Source organism: Alnus glutinosa, chromosome 10, assembly GCF_958979055.1.
Source record: "Alnus glutinosa chromosome 10, dhAlnGlut1.1, whole genome shotgun sequence".
NCBI classification, from domain to species: Eukaryota; Viridiplantae; Streptophyta; class Magnoliopsida; order Fagales; family Betulaceae; genus Alnus; species Alnus glutinosa.
This window is the reverse complement of record NC_084895.1, coordinates 17,262,361-17,285,689: the sequence shown is the minus strand read 5'-3', so window position 1 is coordinate 17,285,689 and position 23,329 is coordinate 17,262,361.

Sequence of the window (23,329 nt, the reverse complement as noted above, 5' to 3'; positions counted from 1 at the left end):
ATAGAAAATCCCAAATTAAAATACAATTAAACTATCGTTACTTGGAAAGAGCTACATCAACACCCTTGTAAGAATTTAGCCGCTCATCGTGGTGCTGGGATGACCTCCTACCATGTTCTTCTCCTCTTCAACTTTTCAAGCCTCCAAGAAGAATTTTATTTAAAGCTAAGCACAAGCATAAGCACAAGCACAATTCTCTTGAGGCTTAGGGGTCTATTTATAGAGACTATGAGAGGTCTAGAAGCTCTTGGAATTCCAGAAAAATTGTCTCTTGAGTCTTCTTTTCCAAGTAGGAGATTGAAACTTCAATCCAAGTAGGAAAAGGATTCCAAATTCGTCTAGAATTGAGGTCTTTTATTGGGGGGCAATTTTGACATAATAAACGTTCGAATTAGGGAAAAACTATTTCTAACATATTTGTTGAATTTTTTATTAGCTTTCCAACTCTACCAATTTCATTGTAATTTGATAGCTGAAGCAAAAGTTATGATCTAAATACTAAGACATATGCAGAATCCAAATTTGAATCCAATCCGATTTTGACTTTTAGTGGAGAAATTTCAATTTAATCCTTCTCTTGATTTGAATAAACATAACCACATCATATAGGTCTTCTATTATGATTGGTTAAGCTTAAACATATCTTCTAGGTCTTCTCAAAGTGTGCTTTAAGCCCAAAATTAATGGAATTAATTGCATCTTTATTTAAAACCTGAAAACATTAAAACAACACAAATTCAAACAAATAATAATGCTAAGGAATTAATATATATAAGTTAAGGGACTTGAATGTGCAACATTCGACGCTTATCACAAATTAACAGGGTGGTCAGTTTTCAAATTAGAATCTTCATGTATTCATTCAAATCAAAGAATGTGACTGATCACAAGCTTCGAGAAGATGTCCATGAAGAGTCCTTGCAAAATCCAAGCCAAATTAACCAGTTCCTGTGCAACCGTCCGGACGAGCCTTTGAAGGCGTCCGGACGCCCCACAGTGTCTTACAGATAACGATGAAGACGTCCGAACGCCAGAGCAACACTATCCGGACGCTAGGTCAATCATTGTTCAAATATGGAGTTGGATTTCAGAAGTCGACACTGATTGGGAAGTCTCTGGAAGCCGTCCAGACGATGTGGCAACACGTCCGAATGATGTCCAGTATTTCAGAATATTCCAGAGTTCCGTTCGAACGCAGAAAGGAGTTTAGTGAAGACCGTCCAGACGCTCGGTCAAGCCGTCCAGACGTGGACATGATAAAAATAGAATTGCGCTGTTTCTGAAAGGATATCACAGAAAACCATCCTGACGTGGCTAACTTCCGTCTGGACGCTCGACAACTAGAGTCTGAATCTCAGCAGATTTAGGGTTTCTTTAAGCCAATAAATAGAGGGCTCTAGGGTTGTAAATTGTAAGAATTCAGTATCGAATTCCATAGTGTTTTGAGAGGGTGTTAAGGGAGAATCGAAGTTCTGCTAGCTCTTAAGCCGTTGCCGGTATGTGCTCAACCATTTGTATGAAGTCTATCTTAGGGGTCTGCCCTAAGGTAAAGGAATCCATCAAAAACCTCTTAAGGTAGAAGATCTGGTTGGGAAGCGTTCACGATGGGCTTAGTGTCAAAGTTAAAGGTATGACTACTGCATAAGAGTATGTGAGTATGAATGTCTTGTAACTAGCTTTGTTTTTTGATAGTGGATTTCCTAGGTTTGGCTCCCCCGGAGTGGTTTTTCTTTTCACAGAGTTTCCATTTCGTAACAAATATCTTGTCTTATTTAAATTCCGCATCTAAGATATTTTGTTGCACACAAACACACACACTTGGTTTAATTAGAAGTCAATATTTATTGTCAATTGGTATCAAAGCGGGTACACTTGTGTTTGGATTTATTTCCTAAGTGTGATCCATGACTTCTTCTGACATAAATCTTCCTGAGTTCTCTGAAGATGAATTTTATAATTTCTCTAAAGATACCCTTTTGTTAGGTAAACTCTTTAAGAAATCCAATAGAGAACTCAAGAAGATTAAGCAAGAAAAAGAGTCTTTGATTTTACAATTTTCTGAATCACATGTTTTGATTGACTCTTTGAAATCTGAGAATACTATGCTTTTTGATATTGTTGATGCATTAGAGAACAAATTAAAAGAATCAGAGAATCCCTTGGAAAAATTTTCTAGTAATAATTTGAAAAGCATGCTTTGTATTTATACAGATATTTCCAACAAGCCTGATTTAATTGTTAATGATTTAAATATTTCTACTTCACATACTTCTGATTCTGAATTAGATTCTATTGATATTAAGCCTGTGATAGAAGATACAACTTGTTTAGATAATTCTTGCTTTACTAACCATGTGATGACTAACTCCAAGGAATCAGGAATACAAGGTAAGTTTATTCCTAAGTGTCAGAATTGTGGGAGATTGGTCATATTAGGTCAAATTGTTATTTTGTTGAAATCCCACAGGCCTTGGATTAAGCAGAATGCTTTGACGAAAAGTGAAGTTAAAGATTTCATCCCTATCAAAATATGTCCCTCCGCATAGGAGACTTATAAAAGGTAAAGACAATATTGTTTATAAGAATGCTAACTATATTTCTGCAGAGAAAGTCAAGCAGCATTCCAACAAAAGAAGCCTGCCCACCTGTCATCACTGCAACATCACTGGTCACATCCGACCCAAATGTCCACAGCTTCAAGCTCAGAAGAAGAAGGCTCAGAGGAAGTTGCCTACTAAGACAACATCAGGTACTCTACCTTCGGCAGGACATCAGGTTACATGGCATCAGCAGAACAACATCGGTCTGTTCCGAAGAACACATCAAGGCACTATAAGAAAAAGGCACAAAAGCCCGATAGCAACCATGCTTATGAAAGGTTGCTGAGCAAGTTACAAGGGATGCTGAGGAGAATGGACAGTATAAGTAATACCCGATCACATCTACCATGGGTACTGATGAGTACCAAATATTGTGTATTTGGACCCCTTAATTTACATTAGTTAAACCTTTAGCTTTGTTATTTTCTAATGCTTTGGTTATTTTTAGTGTTTTTATATTTTGTAGGACAATAAGAGAGAAATGATATAATTCAAGCAAAATACAAGAAAATTCGGATGCAGCAGACTACTACATTTAGACTGATCATAACAGGACCAAACGATATCCGTTTTGGGAGTTTCTTAGTTTGAAATTGAATTTCAAGATGTCAGCTTTCCAACGCAACAAGTTTCAGCCAATTTGGAGATGTGTGAAAAAAGATATGGCCATTTAAATTTCAGTCGTCGGATCATCCCGAAAATCCGGAACCATCTCTCTTATTATTTTTCTTTTGCTTCATCCCTTGTCTCCCCAAAGCTAGAGCCAATACTCGTTTTTCTCCACATTCTCAGCCACTTAATCACTTTTTTTTCCACTCAACATCATTCCATAAAACACTCACCACTCATTCCATAAAACACTCACCACTCATTCCATAAAACACTCACCACTCATCTCTCCACTCATACACCCACTCACCCATTCCACACAAACCACTTGGCTATAAAAGGAGACCAAGGCTGAAAATCAAGAAAAGGAGAGGAGGCATGAGCCTCTTTGTACATAACTTCTTACTTCTCTTCTTCTTGTAGCTTATTTCTTTCCTTTTGCAACTCTTTGATTTTTATGCTTTTAATGTTTTAAGTTGTAGTTATTTTATCATGTGTAACTAATAGTTTGGTTTGGGGTTGAGGATGAAACCTCACCATTGAAGAGAAACCGAGTTTCTTGCTTGTTCATGCTATTTGAGTTTATGGGTTTGATTTCTCATTGTTCTACTTCGATTTTCTTGAAATGATGTTTTGATATCTCTTGTGGTTTCCGGATACAAGTGATGATGTGGAATAAGTTTCATTAAATCGGTTGCTTGGTTTTTCATCTATCAAAACATTGGACATTCATTGTGCGTCGTTTGACTAATACATTGTTTTATCGGTTCGAATGAAGATATCCATTGTGATTGAATGATACATTGGATGTTTGGATTTCAATTGGTACTCTTTGTGATTTGTGCTATGAACGAAATCATTGAATGATCTAAATGATTTTTGAAGCAATGTAGAGCATACCTAAGATTTATACGTGACAACCTCGAATAAGTGTGATGAGCATGAGATTAGGTTGATATGATTTGGTGAGTGTGGATTCCAAAACCCTAGACCCCTTTATTTTCATTATTTTTGTTCATGTTTTCTTTTATCAAAAAAACCCCTAAATTTGGAACTAGGTTAAAGTAGGATTAGTTTGAATAGAGATTAATTTTCGCAACACAATTCCCTGTGGGATCGACCTCGCACTTGCAATACGCTATATTGCAAAACGATTCGTGCACTTGCGAGTAACTATTTTAAAACACATCAAGTTTTTGGCGCCGTTGCCGGGGAATTGTTTGTTTGTGGAAATTGATTTTTGTTTGAATTGATTTTATTTTTCTACTAGTTTAGGTAGATTTTTGTTTTCTTTTTCTTCTTCCAATTTTTGCTTATTTTTATTAGTTTTTGTTTTATTGTCTAACCCAAAAAAAAAAAAAAAAAAAAAAAAACAAGGTTTTCTGTTTTATTGTTATTTCAGGTTGTGCGGAATTTTACGAAGTCGATCGATCGAACCAACACTGGAGGTGTAACCTGGAATAGTTCAGTAGCAGAAACTCTTGCCAAAAAAATTATTTTTTGGTCCAAATTTGTAAGTTTTAATTCTTGCCTTTCTGGTATCTTTGGTTGTTTTATGCATTCTTGTTAGTCTTCAATTTTTTTTTATTTATTTATTTTGTTTGTGCTATTTTTTTTTTCTTTTAATCTTTAAAAAAAAAAAAAAAAAAAAAAAACTTTGCTAGTGTGGTCTACGGCGCTATCCAAGTGTCTAGGCAAGTTCTGGCTAGGAAAGTCTTGGGATTTAAGTGTGTCCGGTGTGACCCCCCTCACTTTCCTGGGAACGAACCTGGGCTCTTAGAGAATTCTGTTTACCCCACTTGCAGCAAAAAAATTTGGTTCATATCTTTGGTGGGATATTTTCTTGCTATAGGGTGTAAGTGAAGCATGGCTTCTTATTTTGATAATTATTGTGATTCTTCTGCACAACATGTTTCACCTAGTGGTAGGACACTTGCTCCAACCAACTACCCTTACAGTTTCAACCCACATGAACCATGTTCCTATTGCTCTGATCCTTATCATAGTGATAGTAATTGTCCCTCCTGGGGACAGTTCTATAATTTTTCACCTGAGCAATTGAACACAAACTCCTCCAGCCCGGGATTCGATTCAAATCCCAATTTTTACAACCCGGACTGGAGCGACCATCCTGATTTCTCGTGGCATGCTCAAGCCATGGGAAATCATGCTCCCCAATTTCAGGAACTGCACTATCCCGAATATTCGCAGTTCGATACCCAATCTTCCCATCCTTCATCCTTCAATCAACCGACACCACAGTCATCATTAGAAGACACTCTCAAGGCCTTCATGCAGTTTTCAAGTCAAACCATTAATGAAATGAAGAATGCCACATTGGTTAACACCCAATCTATTAATGAAGTGAAGCAAGCTATTAGTGACGTGAAGAATGCTACCTTGGAAAACACTCAGGCGATTGCCAGGATAAAAGGACAGTTCGAATATCTGGTTGCTGAGTTTAACAGACTGGAGGAAGAAGAGCTTCAAATTCAGCTGATGGCTCAAGGGCACTACATGATTGATGAGGATGATGCTAGCCATTCTGATCATGAGCATGTCCCTGCCATCACTTTATTGGAGAATGAAGAAACTGTGGATAGCATCAGAGGGGAAGGAAGAGAGGAGCACCTGGAGCAAGCAGCGCCCCCGCCCAATCCAAATACATCCGAATACGGAATGAGTACTGAAGCTCATTCCTTCATCACCATCCCTCTTGAGACATTTCATGAGCCCCAAGATTTAATTCTTAAATGTCTCAAAGAGCCATCTTATGCCAAATCCGTCAAGGATCTATGCACACAACCGCGCAAATCTAGGAACCATCGTCCTAGGAAGATCCTTCGAAGCAAGCAAGTTGGCTACATAAGATGGCGAAACATTCCTCCCGAGGGACATAAATTCTTAAAGAAGAAAGGGTGGAAGGGATTGGTTGGACATCCGCATGATCGGGGAAGGCGCTGTAAATTTTCTCTTACCTTTTTGTACAGTTGATTTCTTTCATTTTTATTTCTTTTCATTTTATTTTCGTTTCTGACAGCAACTAACATTTTGATGTTTGTGTCTATGAGAAATGTTGCTGTTAGTTTTTGTTGACAGGTGTTTTGGTGTTTAAGTTTGGGGGACGCCTTGACCTTTCATACCTCGATGTTTCCGTATTTCTGGTAATGTATTTCTACACTACACATTATGTCTTGATGTGTTTTGATGTGTTTTAAAACGTTCGAATTAACTATTTCATACCTTTTTTATCCCTAGATTATGTCTTGGTTGCTTTGAGAATTTTCTACAGGTACATTCTAGGAATGACAAAGAAAACATGTCACTGCTTTTCTGTCTTGATATAGTCAAACCTCTCTCCCTAAGGTCAGGTTTGCTCTTTTCTTACATGCTTGGACTAAACTGTCTTCTTCTTTGTGTAAGCATGTTTTTGTTGTTTTTCCTTTTTTTTTTTTGAAAAAAAAAACAAACAAACAAAAAAAAAGGGGGGGGGGGGGGGGGAGAAAGATGCAGATATTTATTCCTGTATTTAGCTTTTCAGATATCTTATGTATTTTTACCTGATGTCTCAGTTTTTGGTGCATTACTCTTTTTGCTTTTATATAACTAAGAGTTATTGTTTGATATCTGCAAAGTTTCCCTACTGCATCTATTTGATAGATAGTTGCTTTTCTTATGCGATGAAAAATGTGCACTATTCAAGGCTCCCTTATGGTATTATTTTCTCTCTCTGACGTTTAGCTTCTGAAAATTCTAATGTAAGAGATTTTTTTGCTAAGATAGTCAAATTGACCAACTCGCTAGTTGAACCTAGAACCCATAAATTCTGGCATTCTTTCTAGGTTGCAACACCAAGAGATAAAAAGCATTCAAATCTGAATAAATATGAATAAATAAAAAGATCTACTACTTTTGTGCTATAAATCTGTTCTTGAACTTGTCCCTATAGAAATAGTCAGTAACCAAATCATTGCGGAAATAGACAGTCACTAAAGGACGAAGTAAAAGAAAACTGCTGCAACTTAGGGGGAGTGTATCAGATGAGGGTGGCTAGGCACTAGTAAAATAAGGTTTGACTTTTGACTGATCCAACATTGATTTTCTCTCTTATTTAGAAAATCCGGTTGCTTTAAGTCATATTAGTAAACTCCGTACCTTAATGAGAAAGCCTTCATACACACACGCATTGCATGAGTTAAGTTTACTATTAAAAAATTTCTTTCTGCAGGGAAATTTTTGTGCTTATTGACTCTTAACTCTCAATTATATCTTGGTATATTTTTGAAATACTATTTGACTGTTTTATCAGTTATTTATACATGCGTGTTCTGAAGCTAACGTTAGGAAAAAAATTTCTACGACTTTTCCTTTTTTTTTTTCAGATTTTTTTGTGAAGCGTCCGAACGGTGGTTCTGGATGTCCAGATGGTAAGGTTGATTCGTCCGGATGTCAATTCTCCTTGTCTGGACGGGCGTGTTTTTACGATCTCTTACGTGGCACTACTTCCGGATGTAACTTAAGTTCCATCCGGACGATGAACCTTGTAGGGTTATATCAACATTCCCCCCTGCGCGCCGCAGCCTTCTCATTTCGCTTTTTTGTTTATTGTCGTCTTGTGCGTTTTTTCTGTGCTTTTTATGCATATATCTCACGTGCACATGTCATCTTTGTAATTTATCTCCACCCCAGGTATGTTTTTATACTCTTTTACTAATTTATTTTAAGTCTTTCGCTTAAATTAGTTTGTTTTTGGGTTTCTCTTATTTTGAGTTTAATATGTATTATTGCTCAAAATTCTTTGTTGATTGGGATGAGATTTTGCATATTTTGTATCTAGATATTGTTTGGGTTGAATTTCATGTTGTTATAATTTCTGGGATAGTCTATTTTACAGCAGTCATAATGCCCAAATTTTTTAGACTAACAGGAATTAATGCTTTCATGTATTTGGTTCTGTGATTTTTTTTAGCCCAGGAATTATGTCTTCAGACGACTCTCCTCCCCGAGTCAGGCAAAGAACTGAAGAGTCAGTTATTGACAGGTTGCACTGCATGCGATCACAACAGGTCCTATCTGAGCGGAATCTCCTCCGCGCAAATCTGAGAGATCCAGTTCTGCTCCCCATTGCTCAGATGCTACTAGAAAACCACTGGGAGTATCAGTACAATTGTGCTTGCCCGGCCTTTCCCAGACTGGTGCGGGAATTTCATGGCCACATGATCGTCATCCAGGATGATGACAGGGGATTGATCATGCGGACTATGGTCAGAGGCCAGACAATTCTGATTGACCCCTAGTTTATTAGTTCTATGATCGGGGTCCCTATTCTACCAGTCTCAGGCGTTCCTTTCCCTGCGGGTGATGAGGCACCCAACATTGATTTTCTACATGATTTCTTTGGGACGAGACCACAGAGAGAAGACAAGTCCCACTCCTAGATCAACACCGGTGCTTTTGCTCCTATGCACAGATTTTTAGCAAAGATTGTTGTGATAAACCTTTGGTCTCAAGCTCGTCGGAGTGAGCTTACTCTCAAGAAGGCCACCCTTCTCTATGCCATCATGATGCGGACTCCTTTTTGCCTATGCAAGCACATCTTGCACACTATGCTCGAGGTTCGCGATGAGAAGAATACGAGTCTGTCTTTTGGGTGCTTGATCACTCAAATCTGTCTTCAGGTTGTGACAGATGTTTCTGATTCTGAGCCCTGATCATGGATCCCAGATCCTCTTGGCATACAGACTCTCATGAAGTCTAATGTATAGTTGCGGCATGAGGCTCAAGGTGCTGTTCTCAGCCTCCACCAGATCTCCCCACAACAGCTGCATCATCATCATCACAGGCCGTGCCTCCCACCTTCGACATTGAAGCTGCCTTAGCACAGCTTATGCCTTCAATGTCAGCTCTCCAGTGGGAAGTCAATCTTATGGGAGAGCGTGTCGACCAGAGCCAGATTGACATTCGGGAGTGCCTGAAATATCATTATCCAAAGCCGAATGAAGATGATGATTGAGTTTTTTTTTTTTATTTGTTCTATCTTGTTATTGATTTTCAAACAAATTTTAAATTTGTCCTGACATTTTGTGTAGTTACTAAAACACTTATGGTTTTAATTAATACTTTGTTTACCCTTTGTAATTGTGTGACAAAAAGGGAGAGTAGTTTTTGGTTCATTTTGGTTTTTGGACCGAGACTGTATTTCCAAATCGGTCAAGTGTTTTTTGTCCCAGAATAGCCAAATGGGGAGTATGTTAGTATTTTATGTTGGCTACATTCTGGATGACAAAAACACTTTATGTAATGGTTGCAAATTAACAAGATGGTCGGTTTTCAAATCAGAATCTTCATGTATTCAGACAATGTTCAAAGAATGTGACTGATCACAAACTTCGAGAAGATGTCCATGAAGAGTCCTTGGAAAATCCAAGCCAAATCAACCAGTTCCTATGCAACCGTCTAGACGAGCCTTTGAAGGCATCTGGACGCCCTGCAGTGTCTTACAGATAACAATGAAGACGTCCGAACGTCAGAGCAACACCATCTGGACGCTAGGTTAATCATTGTTCAAACACGGAGTTGAATTTCAGAAGTCGACACTGATTGGGAAGTCTCTGCAAGCAGTCCGGACGACGTGGCAACATGTCCAGACGATGTCCAGTATTTCACAATATTCCAGAGTTCCGTTCGAATGCGGAAAGAAGTTTAGCGAGGACCGTTCGGACGCTCGGTCAAGCCGTTTTGACATAGACCTGATAAAGATAGAATTGCCCTGTTTCTGAAAGGATATCGCAGAAAACCGTCAGGACGTGGCTAACTTCGGTTCGGAAGCTCAACAGCCAGAGTCCGAATCTCAGCAGATTTAGGGTTTCTTCAAGCCTATAAATAGGGGGCTCTAGGCTTGTAAATTCTAAGAATTCAGTATCGAATTTCGTAGTGCTTTGAGAGGGTGTTAAGGGAGAATTGAAGATCCACTACATCTCAAGCCATTGTCGGTGTGTGCTCAACCGTTCGTGTGAAGTATATCTTAGGGGTCGGGATTAAGGTAAAGGAATTCATCAAAAACTCCTTCAGGTAGAAGATCTGGTTGGGAAGTGTTCATGATCGACTTCGTGTCAGAGTTAAAGGTATGACTACTGCATAAGAGTATATGAGTACGAGTGTCTTGTAACTGGCTTTATTTTTTGATAGTAGATTTCCTGGGTTTGGCTGCCCCAGAGTGGTTTTTCTCTTCACAGAATTTCCACTTCGTAACAAATATCTTGTCTTATTTAAATTCCGCATTTAAGATATTTTGTTGTACACAAACACACACACTTGGTTTAATTAGAAGTCAATATTTATTGTCAGGTTTTACTTAAAAATGAGGCATTGATTATAAGGAGACATTCTCTCCCGTATCCAAGAATGACTCACTTAGAATTATTATGGCTTTGGTATCTCATTATGCTTTAGAGTTGCACCAAATGGATGTGAAAACTGCTTCTCTGAATGGGAGTTTAGAAGATAAAGTATATATGGACCAGCCTAAAGGCTTCTCAATAAAGGAAAAAGAGCACATGGTTTGCAAATTAAATAAGCCAATATATGGACTTAAACAAGCTTCCAGACAATGGTATCTTAAGTTCAATGATACTATTACTTCATTCGGTTTGAAGGGAAACACTGTTGATCGGTGTATATACTTGAAGGTTAGTGGGAGCAAGTTTTTGTTTCTGATTCTATATGTCGATTACATATTGCTTGCTAGTAGTGATCTTGGTTTGTTGCACGAAACCAATGAATTTCTCTCTAAAAACTTTGAAATGAAAGATATGGGTGAGGGTTCTATGTGATAGGAATAGAAATATTCCGAGATCGATCACGTGGGTTGTTAGGTGGTGCACCTTTGGGTATCTGATTCCAACTCTCAATTAAGGATACATATTAATTATCATATCTCAGTTTATCAATCATTTGGAAGGTGGTGCACCTTTGGGCCAGTCCAAAATATTCTTGTAATTTGAAAAAACTGTAAAAATTTACAATGTCATTATCTTAATACCTAGGATCTGGGTATTAAGTTTCATACATACGACTTAAAATCTATGAATCCTTCTAGTTTGGTCACTTTGGTGATTACCAAACTATTTCATAATATAGATCTCAATTCGAAATAATGACACCGTAAAGAAAATGGTCATAATATGCCTTTAACATTGATTATAGAAATATTAATGTGTCTAATCAATAAGAAAATAACATATAAAATAAAATATAACAATCAATATTCTAAAGACAAAATATTTATTGCCAAAACATTATCTCGATCATTTAAAGTAGAATTAAATTTTGCAAATAACAAGTATGTCTATGTAAAAGTTTTAGCATTTGCAATTATTCGTTACTCACTATAAAAGATCTTTATAAACTATGCATATCAATACACAAGAATTTGTCATTTGCAAAGGTACTTAACCGTAAGAATTTTCATTAAAAGACAAAATCTTGTCATAAATTAAACACACATAACATTGTATACAAAATGTGTTAGACGTGTTAATATAATTATTTATGAATAACATAAAATTCTTACATACATATTTTTTGATGGAAAATCATGGAAGTTACAACTCATGCTTTGATACCACATGTTAAATGTAATATATATAATATTTATAACTCCCAAGATCTTAACTATCATGATTTTCACAATAAATGAATAAAAAAAACATACCAAAATCCATAGTAATTAAAGTCTTCTTCAAATCTCAAACACTATGAGCTTTGAAGATCTTAACTCAAATACTATGAGTTATAATATTTATAAGTCCCAAGATCTTAACTATCATGATTTTCACAATAAATGGATAAAAAAAAAAAAAAAACACTAGGAAATAGTTTCTTTCACTTAACCCTCTTAAGATATATAAAGCTGATGGATATTATGCATATTTATAGGGTAGAGAGAGGACCGGTTTCTTTTATTTATCACCATTAATTCTACTTCCCATCAAATTCAGAATTAAATAAGAAATCACTTTTCTTAGTTAATTAACCAACACTTCATTAAGGAGAATTAATTAACCATTAACCAACAGTTCATTAAGGATGATTAATTAACCAACGTTAAGAGTCTAATAAATTGTTTTATGTGTCATGTCTTATGGGACATTAAATTCTTACATCTTTTATTCATTTATTATGAAAATCATAATAGTTAACAAATCAAGAGATTGCTTTCATAAATGATTAATCAAACATTTTGCACCCTTGGACGACCACCTTCGCCCTCTTGCTCCACCGAGTTCCCGTTAAATGCTTGAGGATCTGCTTGTTGTGTTGGATTGCAAATCCGTTGGAATGCGTAATGTAGTTTGTTGAATACTCGAGCTGATATGCCATGGATCGACTCTAAAATTTGCTGGTATATGCTATGGAGCAACTCTAAAATCTGCTGGTATATGTTGTGGAGCAACTCAGAAATCTGGTGGTATGAGCCGTGTAATTCTCTTATGGACTTGAATGCACATGGACTTATAATGATCCACCACCAAAAGGGAGGAAGGAGGATCGATAACAATAAACCACAGGCTACAACACCTGAAATCTGACAAACAATTTTAGTGATAGGGAGGTTACCTCTCGTGTTTGGAATTGGTTGGGTTATTTGCAACAAATATTGGGCGTAAACATTTGCAACCAGTACTAGAATGAAAAACGACATCGTTGTACCATGTGTCTCAAATGGAGAAGCAAGTGCGTTTTGATTCTTAACTTGGACGAGGCCAATAAGCACTTGAATAAGAAACGGGACACCAGCTTCGGAGAAACGATGGCCAATCCATCCTTGCTCATCACTTGCATAATCAAAAATAGAAAATGAAATTTTTTAGTAGTTTCTCCCTTGAATTTTGCCATTTTCATTTATAAGATATTAATAAGTCTAGTTTATTTATAAAACGTACAGTATAAGAAATATAATGATATATCTAAAAACAAAAATATGAAAATAAATAAATAAGTAGATGAATTAGCCATTTGAAATGTCAATCCGACCTTCATGTAAGTCTTTATTGACCCAAATGATATAGCTACCACAAATATTTTCTTAAACTATTATTAGTATTATTGGGTTTAAATGATAAGGTAATTACCTAATCCTAATTTTCTAAACTCTTCTATTTTATTTATTTATTTTTGAGAAAACTGTTCTATTTTATTAGTCAACAAGAAACGTGTGGTTTTTAAATTTTTAATTAACCTCCTAGCTACTTTATTGATAGGAGGAACAAATGAATAGAAAACAGGCATTTTCTATATCCATCAATGTGTACGTACAATTGTTATCAAGGTAAGTTTGAAATGATCGAGAACTCTTTATAATATTGTTATCAAGGTAATACCGTGGGGACTGGGGAGCATGACCCCTTGCCTCCAGACTCTCCACCACTAGTCCAAACTCCAAACCCAACGAGTTTGAACTCTTTTGGTAGTCCAGCTTACATGCTGTTAAAAAAGTAACAGCAGATACTGTAAAAATAATTAAGGATCTAGATTAAATTCTACAACTTTTGACTCAAACGGTGTCGTGTACGGCTAAGTGAATTTGACGCCGTTTCAATTCTCCCACAGCTTCGTCTTTTCCTTCTCTCTCTCTCTCTGATCTCTGCCATTTGCTTACTTTTTATTCTTATTTTTCAAGGCATGTGGCTTCAATATATATTCCTGCATTTGAACCGAGACAATCCCAATTACGGGTCTAAAAGAATATAACTTCAAATATAGCATTCCTTTCAGAAGCCAAACCAAACCAAGGCCGCGTTTTGGAGTGGGTGAATTTGTGTGTTTCCTAACGTTGATCTTTATTTGTTTCCTGGATTTGGAGAGTAAATTTTAAGAAGTGAAAGATTTTATTAATTTTTAGATTTGTATACACCTCTCATATCTCTATTTTTTTTAATTTTAATTGTTTTCTGAAAGCAAGCCTGGAGAGTAGAGAGATTAAAACCTCTCAATGTACTCTCCAAATCTAACAAAAGTGAGAGAAGATTATTGAAGAGTTGGAACAGATGTCATCGCTGTGCTTTATCAAGGCGAGGGGATCAGGAAGCCTGCGACGCCGGTGAGAATGAGGGACATGTTGTTTGGGCGACGTGGGTTAGACGAGTAGTGCACTTGCTTCTTAAGGCGGCAGCGTTTTTTTGATTCCAGGAATCGATTTGTAATTATAACTTACCACGAAGACTTCTCATGAATTTTTTAAACTATAAAGAATGATTTGTAATTATGGCATACCCAAAAATCAGTAGTGCAATTATTATTATTATTATTATTATTATTATTATTTTTGGTTTGTTCCGTTAAAGTGAGAAGAACCCAATAGTGTGTGAATGTGTGTTTGAGGAATGATAGAGCATCTTCTTGTATTTTCCAGGAATGATATAGATATAATTTTTTTAATTAAAAAATTACATCTATGCCATCCAAAAATACATAGATATAATTTTTTTAATTACATCTATACCGTTTCAGAAGAACACCAGAAGAACACCGGGAGATGTTCTAGCATTTTTCATGTGTGTTTTGCTTTTGATCACTGACATCTTTAGGGTGAGATAACTGTTATGAAATCTTGGCCGTCCAAGTTCTTACAACAGATATACTGTTAATTTTATAACAGCATGAAAGCCGGATTCCTTTTGATGTACAACATTCTTGTTTGTCAAGTAAAGGAAAATGACCACGTAGGACGTAATTAAGAGGTGGAGCAAAACATTAGTCGTACAAAAATATAAAACTGAAATATTACAAGAGTACTTGACGTGGTAAAACCATAATAAAAGCATAGAGAATTGCACTAACCCTTCGGAAGGACGATTGACCAAGCTGCTGCCTTCCATTTTCCCAAGCTATTCTGTGTGAGGAATGAAACTGGTTCTGGAAGATGGTGGGGTGGGGTGGGGTGAGTGAGTGAATGAATGAATGAATGAGTTATTTAATGGGTCTTAAGGGGAAGATAAGACAAGCATGGGAAATGACAACCCAATAGTGGTGAGTTGCTACTTTGGATGGTGAGTTGTTAAATATTATTGTTTGAAAGTTTTGAAGTGGCCGGGTTTGGACTAGTGGCGGAGACATGTGGGGTCTGGGGTCATGCATGCTCCCCACGGCATCTTGATAACAAAATTATAAAGAGTTTGGACTCTATTGGTGTACAACATTCTTGTTTGTCAAGTAAAGGAAAATGACCTCGTAGGACGTAAGAAGAGGAGCAAAACATTCGTCGTACAAAAATATAACACTGAAATATTACAAGAGTACTTAATTGAAGTGGTAAAACCATAATAAAAGCATAGAGAATTGCACTAACTCTTCCATTTTCCCAAGCTATTCTGTGTGAGGAATGAAACTGGTTTTGGAAGGTGGTGGGGTGAGTGAGCGAATGAATGAATGAGTTGGACAGGAAAGAGTGGATGTTTGAAAGGAGAGAGTTGGTGTTTCTTTTATAAATAGTAATGGGTCATTGGGTCTTCAGGGACCGGAATAAAAGATAAGAATGGAATACGACAACCCATTTGGGGTAAATCAGACTTATGATCTGATACCATTGCACTAACCCTTCTTCTGGCCGTTTGCACCAATCAACATGGTGCCGCCGGACTTTGTGAACTGCGGAGTCAAAAGGTACCTTATTTTTAGGTAACAAAAGATATGCTCGATCGGTATCCCTCTACCTTGTCAGTTGTCAGCATGCCAAATTTTGGATGGTGCACATTGAATCTTCTGCAAGTATATATTAATCAAGAAGAGCCATTCCAGTTATCTTATGACCTAACATACATTTATATATATTAATTAAAATCCATGTGTTAGCGTGCTTGTTGGAAAGCGAGAGAGAAAAAGGAAGGATGCTTAATTGTCCAATAAATGAAAGCTCAAGTGTACCAAATTAAGTAGAGTCTTAGGATCGTCCACGATTTCTAAAATCGTCTAGAAAAAAACTGTCTGTAATTAGCGGTTTTTTCGTAGTTGTCCTGTACTCCATACATATTTTATGTTCATGTTTGCACTTGCTAGTTGCTACCACAAGTGGGATTTTATTTATCTTACCGACTATTTATGTAAAAGCACTATCAACAGCTTCTTTAAATCTCATTTCATTTTCTAAATATAGGAAAAACTTTTAAAAAACCTCTTAGAATCAATTTTTTGTTTTGTTATCTAAACTAAAGAAACACTAAGAAAATCAAAAATTATACCCTACATCTAGGAGAGCAAAAGTAATTCCCTTGGCGGAGCCAAATTAGTGCGCCCCTACAAATTAAGTGTTTCAAAAACAATTAATCAATTTAATCTACAAGGAATATTTTCGAATGGCCACTGCACACGTTGTACAAGAAGGCTGCGGGTTTCTTTTAAACGTACACAATAGTGGTTTATTAAATACGTAAGTTACTTTGGATGGTGATTTGTTAAATATTAGAGTTAAATACCTTATTAGTACCTAAGTCATAGAAACTTTATTTTTTGGTACTTGAGTTTTAAAACGTATCACAGATGGTACTTGAGTTTTGCAAAAAAAAAAAAAATTAATACCTCCGTCCATTTTTCTGTCCAAAATTTAACGCCCGGCCAGGTGTCACACATGTCACAATATAAAAAAAATACAAAAATATAAAATAAAAATCTTTAAAAATTAATTAAATTTTTTTAAAAAAAAAATTGAAAAAAAAAAAGAGAAGAGGGGTGGCTCAACCAAAGAGGTGGCCGGTTGTTGTAACAAGCGGCTCATATTTTTTGAGCATAGAGAATAATATGAGAGTACTAGTATAGTGGCTAGTTGACAGTACAGGTTATTTTGGAGTTTTTCAAATATAATTGTACAGTAAGATTTTGTCATAAATACGTTATAGTGTAACCCTATATCATTATTGAAAATAGTCGTACTTATGTAAACGTGAGTACATTATTATGGTGAATCACGTAAATCTGTCTTTTTTTTTTTTTTTTTTTTAATTTTATATTATTCATCATTGATGTGTACAGTAACAAAATCAAGTGTGTGATTTATTTTATATTATCATCTAATTAGTCATTTGAAGTCCGTAAACTTAATAATCTTAGCGCTTCACGGTCTGACCATCGTTTGATTATAAATTTATTATGCTTCCAAGATAAGAAAAAGACAAGGAAAAAAAAGAACCATAACCTTAAAAAGTAGGTAAATTAATAATATTGCAACTAGTGGAATCTGACAAGGAATTATCGAAAAAGTCGAAAATAAAACGTGGGGGTCTATTGTAGAATGAGAGGACAAAGATTTTCTTAGAGAAAATATACGGTCGTGCGGGAAAGAGTAGCTAATGACTATGCTCTTACTTGGATCTCAAGTTGTATATATTTTATATAACTACAAATGCCAACCCACAGTTTTTTTTTTTTTTTTTTTTGAAAAAAAAAATATATATTTATTGAGGATTGGCTATAACTAAAATAATCTCAAAATGTGCCGTAATTTTTCAATAGTTTAGATATAATTTTAAATTTTTCATGAGAAAAAAATACAAAATGAAATCAATCTGGACTATGCTATAGTTTTTTTTAGGTCATTTAAGCCAAATCTGATGAAAATAGAGCCTATTGTTAGAGACAACATTCAAAACCAGCTTGCTCACTTTCTGTATTCTAAACTTTCTCTTTTGGTTTATTTCCTTGTTCTTCCTTTCTGTATTCTACACTTTGTTTTTGTTGATGTTTGGCCCCGGCCTTTTCAATGTAAGCAGGGACGGATTTAGGGGTAGCTAGGTATAGGCTATGACCCCTTTTTCAATTTAAAAAATAAAAATAAAAATAGGTAAAATAAAAATTTAATTTATTAATCCTTATCAACAAATTATTTTAGCTCTTAATCTCTATCTATAAGAACTTCTGATTCAGTCTCATATGTAAAACTTAGAAAAAAAAAAAAAAACAAAAAATACCTCCAAATTAAGCATGCGATAGATACCTAGCTAGCTAGCTGGCCGGGTAATTCCATGACAATGATGACATGCATGATCTGTATCCCACATTGTCATGAGCTTGATTAGCTATGGAGAGTTAAAAAACTTTTGAGTTGACTCACTAAGAGCATTCTCATCGGCTTGTGTAAAATTTGATCTAAAATAGTTAACGAAAACCAACTTTTACTAGTTTAGCTAACCATTTTTCAATGCCTTCCTCCATTAACTTATCTAAACTTCTTCTCTATTTTATTAAAATAATCAATTTTAAAAATAAATCTTCACAAAAAATACCAAATAAAATACATCATCACCGGAAACTTCTACACACCACACTAACCCATGGACACTTCTACACACAACCGGCAACTATCACGACATCACCACCGCACCTGACAACCGGCAATCATCACGAGATCACCACCGCATCAGACAAATGGCTACCATCACCATCACCATCACCACCGCACCAAACCACCAGAAAACTCCAGAAGATCGGCTACCCAAACCCGAAACTTCCAGAAGTTCGGCAACTGGCCACGGGTTTCTTTGCTTGCTAGGCCTGTATCGTCGCCGGCGGTGGGGCTGGGTTAGGGAAGCGAGGCTTCGGTGAAGCCAAGCGATTCGATGTTGGTGGTCCTTCTAGTAGGCCGTCCTTTTCAACCCGGAACTTAATCGCCGCCGCCGCGAGTTTTGATTTTGGAGACGAAAGGCACGTTGAGAGGGGTGGCCGGAGAAGACGAACTCTGAGAGAGAGAGAGAGAGAGAGAGAGAGAGAGGGTGAAGAAATTGTGAGAGAGTTAGAGAGAAATAAACAATAAAATAACAATACATTTGTGCACAATGTAACGCCCCATCTGGTGTTACACTGTACACAAATGGAAGAGAAACCTAAACTAGCGTAAGAGTAACAAAGCCGATAGAGATGCATTTTTGGTATTTTTTTTATATATTATAAATTTACAGTGAGTTTTACATAACCCAGCGTAAATGCTCTAGGACGAACTTTTTATTTTAACTTTTAAAATAGTTTATCCATTGTTTACTGCCCAATGAGAAAAGATTGACGGCAACGATGTCATCATGTCACAGTCACACTCCCATTGTCTAATTATTTTAAGCAATTTATGCAGATTGAAATTAATAATTCCATGTTTATATTTTATAAAAAGCTCATAGTTGGACAGATCAAAAATAATCATGAGATGCCACAAGTGTCAAAAGAAATTCTCATAATTCAGGAAGTCAGGACAGACGAATCTTATGCTTTATTTACTAAATATATAAATGAATATCAATGTAAAGGCCTCATCACCCTCAGGACAGACGAATCTTATGTACACACAGTTGAAGAACATCCATAGCTCCATCACATGTTAGTCTTTAAAACTTTTTTTCTTATTTGAAAAAGCTTTGCTCAGCTTTTTAAACTTTTATAAATTTCACAATTATTTTTCAAAATTTAATTCTCAATTAAATATAATGAACCTTTAATTATTTTTTCATCTAACTCTTCACGTTAGGGTTTTGGATTAAATTAGACAGTCAAAAAGTAAAATGACCTTATACTCCTATAAACTTTGTAAAAGTATAAAATTAGCGTTAAATTACAATTAATTTTTTTTAAATAAATAAATTATATTTTAGAAAGTTCAAGAGCTTTTGTTAATTAAGATTTACTATCAAATCTTAACAGAGTGTGAGATTGATTTTTTTAAAAAAATATTTGACACACTAATTTGAATTTTTCAACTTTAAAAAGTAATTACAAAAGCGATAAAAGTTTTCCTAATTATTTTTTAGAGAAAAATCATATTTAACCCCTAAGTTTTCATCTTATTTGAATTTAGTCCTTGGGTTTTCAATTTTAAGAATGAAGTCCGTAGATTTTACTCAAGTTTTAAACTAGTCCATTTATTACTTTACCGTCAAAATTAATATTTTTTTATATATCACGTGTATCTCATTTGACACGTCAAGTCTATCTTAGCATCAAAGTTAATGATTTTTCCTCTAACATTACAAATTGATCTAGAAGATTAAGATGGCAATGAATATATGGTTTTTATTGTAGGAGTTGGGGTCTTTTTTTTATTTTTATTTTTATCTTTATGGATTATTTGGAGCTTAATGATATAACATTAATATTAAGTGTTGATATGGATGCTAGAATGTCAATTGAGACATACGTGGCGTGTGACAAACCGTTCATTTTGACAAAAATATAATAGAGGGACCTATTTAAAATCTATGCAAAACCTAATTAAAAACCATATTCTTCAAATAAAAAAACTAAGAAGTAAATTCAAATTAGATAAGAACCTCATGATTAAATATGATTTTTCAATATTTTTTAAAATGAATTGCGCTTTGCCTCCTTAGAGTTTGGAAAGGCACCTAACAATATTTGAAAAGACAAGCTTGCTTTTAAAAGGGCGAGTAAAAGAGCTTTGAGAGAGGAATCTTGACAGATAACCTTTAAAAAGACATGCTTTTGAAAAGTGATAGGCTTCTCTTTTTATTGAAAGAAGTTAACGACTCTTTCCAAGGATTTACACACATGCACAGAAAAAAACCTAATTCCCACCAAAAAGGTGGTTGGAACTTAATTGGAAGATAATCTCCGTTCCGATGTCTTGGGAAAGTTTATTTTTCTCGAGGGTGGCTTTTTCTCTTGAATGGGGAAGGGGTCAGTTGATATGTTGAGGAGATCAAAATCCTGTGTTTTGGTCTTATTTTCATTGAGTGTGATATATTATATGTCCCTTTTTTGTTGGAGGCTAGGGCACAAAAGAAAGATATAGTTTATGGCACTTCATGCTAAGTCCCTTTTGAAGTTATTCTCAAATGGCTAATATATAAAACCACAAATTTGTAAATTTTGCTTTTAGAGCACTAGCAGTAACTTCCCTTAAACTTTTTCTTAATTTAATAAATTAAACCACTTTTTGCTTCACTATTTAAATGTACTCCACAATAGTTTTTCTTATTCTTTTTCTATATCATTTAAATATTATTTAAATTAAATGTCAAGAAAAAGAGAAATGAAAGATAAACCATTTAAATATTGTTTCAAATAAATGTTAGAGGAATGAGAAAAGAAAGAGAAAGTTTTTTATATTAAAATAACGCTAAAAGAACCACTTTTACTTTCTTAGATGTAAGGTACAACTTTTAGTTCCATTGGTATTCAAATATTTTTTTTACGAGTTTCTTATACATGTAGAGAAAGGATCGAGATTTAGAGAAGCGGTTGCTAATGCTTTTATTAGACATTAAAATATGATGTACATTATAAATATTAATGTGCAGTAGACTACGTATTCGAAGTTATTGGGAAGGTTGACGAATGATGGATGTAAATAAAACCTAGAACCAAACACATCCAATCAAAACAGTACTCGTGAAGGCCTACCCTCCCACAATTTTGGGCCTTGAGACTGAAGCCCAACTAACAAGACGTACGATTTATGATCCCCAACACCAAGATTTTGGTCGATCGATCTTACCCACAATGTGTCCAAAGCCGGATGGGCTGAAATTGGGACAGAATTCACTTTTCAATCAAAACAAGTGTATTTGGTAAAAAAAATTTGAGGTGAATTTTATTTTTGAATAATAATAAGAATTAATTGATGTGATATAAAATAGAAAGAAATTGTATAAAAAAATGAAAAGGTTTTGTTTTGTAATAATTTTTTTTATTTGAATGGTAATAAAATTCAAATAAAAAAATAATTGATGTAATATAAAAAATAAAAAAAGTTAGAATGATTTTGAAGTTGGCTTTTTTTTTAAGAAGTGAAAATAAGGGGAGAGACAGTGGTTACCAAACAGAGCCTACATGCAATGAAAAATGATACAATTATACTTTTTACATATTTCTATACAATCAAGTTTCAAATTTATCATTGTATTTTTCCCGTTGGAAAATAAAATAAACGTCGGACGAATTCCCGTCTAATCAACAGATCGATCTAATGGAAGAAAATATATTAATTGGTAGCAGTTAAAATGTTTGAGTGATTGAAGGTTAGAAGACCAGAAATTATTTTTGATGAATTATTTTTTATTAGCTACAGTGACGTGATGCGACAAAGCCGAAGGAAACTGAGCCACACATCTCGCCTTATCTCTTGGTGCAGTGTTCCCTTCAAGGAAAGTGAAGAGCACTAAAAAAAAAAAGGCCGTTTATGACTATCTCTTGATGCGGTGCACACCCAAAAAAGAAAGAAGCAGATTTGGTAGCCTGATGGTCAAGCTGTGAGAGATTACCGGAGGGAGATCCAGAAGTCGGACGCAAGATCTGGTAGGCAGCGTAGGCTGATGGTCAAGTTGTGTGGTCCTAGCAGCTGTTTTGGGCTCCTACTGCTTGACTGCCGAGGACTGTAGAGCATTTCAGGAAGTGATTTTGGTACTTTTCTGGAGAGATTGTTTAGAGATCGAATAAGATTTGTGTTTTTTTTTTTAAAAAAAAAAAAGTAAAATGTCTTTCTTTTGGCATGACAGTTTGTTTTATAATGCGGGAGTTCTAGAGCCTCCCGGTGTGATAATGGAATTTTTTTTTGGAATTGTTGTGTTGGTAGGCAATTGATTTTTTGTGAGAGATAATGAACTCTTTTTTGGCATTCATGTTGTGTTCTTGAGCCCCTAAAACTATTGATTTTTCTGTGGAAGTTTAAGAGTCCCACGTAGAGATAATGAACATTTCTTTTGTCAAAATCGTTATAGAGGCTTTACATTTTTATTTATTTTTCTCTTTTTACAAAGTTTTTTTTATAGGGCCTTAATTTTTTTTTCCCCTAAGATAATTGTAGAGGCCTTATTTAATTTAATTTAATTTTTTTTTTTCACAAGCCTAATTTATCTTATGGGGGCCTTCTTCCATGCGGGCCTTAGGCGGTCGCTTAAGCCGCTTAGTGGAAGAGCCGGTTCTGATTGAAGGTCTACCCTCCCACAGTATTGGGCCTAGAGACTGTACCCCAATTAACAAGACCAACCATTTGTGTTCCCCCCTGCCTGCATCAAAGTAATAGCCAATATTTCGGGGGATGTTACCCACAATTTGGCAACAGGATGATGATGAGCAAGTAATTGGGACAGACTTTTGGCCCGTCAACCTTTAGATAAAAACACGGA